At 40.3% G+C, this 2724-nt stretch overlaps 1 non-coding gene across 1 annotated transcript; it reads right to left on the bottom strand.

Moving 5' to 3' along the window:
* Window positions 1–539: 539 nt before the first annotated feature.
* On the bottom strand, window positions 540–646 carry LOC113781875. The gene has a single exon (XR_003469774.1). It is a non-coding gene; the product is annotated as a small nucleolar RNA R71 (small nucleolar RNA).
* Window positions 647–2724: the final 2078 nt, after the last annotated feature.

The following is a 2724-nucleotide window of genomic DNA, read 5'->3' as shown; positions in this document are numbered from 1 at the left end:
TGATTTTCGACCCAAAAGTAGAGAAGACTGCGCGCTAAACTAGGAAAGAGACTAGACAGCTCAGAAAGAAGCAATCTAGTACTGCATCTCAGAGATTGGATCCAGAGATTGAATCAACAGATTCAAGTGGTGATAATTCAAGTGATCCAGGTCAAGAGAACATCCCTATGGCGAATGCAAGAACACTAAAGGAGCTAGTTGCTCCGGAATTGCCTCAGCAGCCGTTGTGCATCACATTTCCAACTCTAGCTGAGAATAGCTCTTTCGAACAGAAGTCGGGATTAATTCACCTCTTACCCACGTTCTATGACCTCTCGGGTGAGGAACTCCATAAAAACATCCAAGAATTCGATGTGGTATGCTCCAGTATGAAGCCTCCAGGAATTACTGAGGAGCAGATCAATCTAAGAGCCTTTCCTTTCTCCCTCAAGGATGCAGCAAAGGATTGGTTGTGCTACCTACCTGCAGGTAGTCTCACAACATGGGCCCAACTGAAAAAGAAATTTTTGGAAAAATTCTTCCCTGCATTCCGGGCTGCAAGTCTGAGAAAGGAGATATGTAGTATTAAGCAGTATTCTGGAGAATCCCTATATGACTATTGGGAGAGATTCAATAAGTTGTGTACTAGATGCCCACAGCATCAAATTAGTGAACAACTATTGATCCAATATTTCTATGAGGGATTACAGTCGTCTGATAGGAGTATCATTGATGCTGCAAGTGGGGGAGTACTGGCAAATAAGACACCGAGGGAAGCATGGCTGCTTATTGAAGTTGTGGCAGAAAATTCTCAGCAGTTTGGCTCTCGCGAGAGTAACCCTACTCGTAGGGTTAACGAGGTAGAGACGTCTTCCATTCAGTAGCAACTATCGGAACTAACATCTTTCGTTCGCCAATTAGCTGTGGGGAACGTGCATCAAGCAAAGGTCTGTGGAATTTGCACAAACGTGGGGCATTTCACTGACTCATGCCCTATTCTACAAGAGAATGGGGCTGAACAAGTAAACATGGTTGGAGGCGTACCCGCGCCTCGTAGGCAGTACGATCCGTACTCCAACACGTACAATCCGGGTTGGAGAGATCACCCCAACTTCAGCTATGGGAACAGGCTACAGAATTCATTCTCAAATCATCCACCGAGATTTCAGCAACCATGGCAACCCAAGCCTCAACTTTCGCCCTCCAATTCAGGAGGCTCTTTGGAGGATATTGTCAAGAGTCTGGCCACGAGTACTACTCAGCTCCAATAAGAAATTAGGTCCTTGGTCACGAGCACTGCTCAGTTCCAGCAGGAAACCAGATCGGGTATGAAAAATCTGGAGATTCAAATAAGCCATATGGCAACTGCAATTAACCGCTTAGAGTCCCAAGTTTTCGAAAAATTGCCATCACAACCCGAGGCGAATCCGAAAAACGTGAGTGCTACGATACTGAGGAGTGTCGCGCCCCACTTTTCGAATGAAAAATGTGTGGATTGTGATGTGTGAAGTGTGGTGTGAACGTGTGCAAAATGAAAAGTAAAAAGGCCATGGGACTTTGGAAAGCGACGATTTGGCCAAATGAAATTTTAAAAAGGATTTTTAAATATGAAAACGGAGTCGCCACTTGGTATAGATTTGGGGTGTACCAAGTCACCCAAAAAGTGTTTTTAACAGACAAAGTAGCAAAACCCTTTTTAAAACGACTCCTAGTCCACGTAAGCCAAAGAAAAAGGTTCGGGGGTCACGTTTGACAAAGGGGAAGGCAAGGATAGAATCCAAGGCACCCCTTTGACCTAGCCAAGGCTAGTTGCGCGACTTAACCAATTTTTCCTAATTTTTCTACCCAAGGTATGTATCGCGTATTGGATATGTCTATATGAATGCAAAAACCTAGACCTAGGGGAATTGGGGGAAATTTCTCTTCAAAGGTTGAGTGGTGCCAATCACATTAATTGTGAAGCCCAATAATGACCCTTTGGAGAGGTCACGAATAATGCGAGTGGGATGCAAATGAATGAAATGCATGTATGCAATGTGAGGACATGAGTTTGAAAAAGTAATAAAAAACAATAAATATGTAAATGAAAATATGAACGTGAGTGGGCAAGGTACGGTATGTGAAATGATAATATGAAGTGCAGTGGTTTTCGGTGTAGGAATGGTTGAGTGTTGTGTTGGTAGTGCATTTTTATTGGTTGAATGGTGCGGTGCTGAAGCTTCTGTCCGAGGAGCTGTTTGTGCAGAGAAGGAATTAACATTTGTGGTTTGTGTCAGTGAAAATGAAGGAATGGTATCGTGTCTTGTGGTTGTGGAATGAAATGTGAAGTAGAGTGATTGATGTGGTGCCGTGGTTATGGAGATGTTTTTTTTTATTTTTTTATCTTAATTATTTAACAAAAATAATAGTAAAACTAAATAATAATAAAAACAACAATTTTAATTACAAACACATCGAAATAAACAAACTAAAAATAACAAAATTACCATTTTCGATCTTTTCTTTCATTTTTCATCATTTTTTCTTCTTTTTTCTTTTTCAAAATAAATTAAAAATAAACCAAAATGTCAAAAAATTAAATTTGAACGTATTTTTGTGAACAATTTTTTTTCCATGATTTTTCTACGTTAAAACTTAAAAATTAAAATAGAAACTAGAAACTAAAAAAACACAAAAGCAACCACGACAAAATGAGAATAAAAAGTAAAAGAAATTACACCAAAAATTTGGTGTCTACAGTTTGCC

Source organism: Coffea eugenioides, chromosome 8, assembly GCF_003713205.1.
Source record: "Coffea eugenioides isolate CCC68of chromosome 8, Ceug_1.0, whole genome shotgun sequence".
Classification (NCBI taxonomy): Eukaryota; Viridiplantae; Streptophyta; class Magnoliopsida; order Gentianales; family Rubiaceae; genus Coffea; species Coffea eugenioides.
This window is presented reverse-complemented; position numbering and strand designations above follow the sequence as displayed.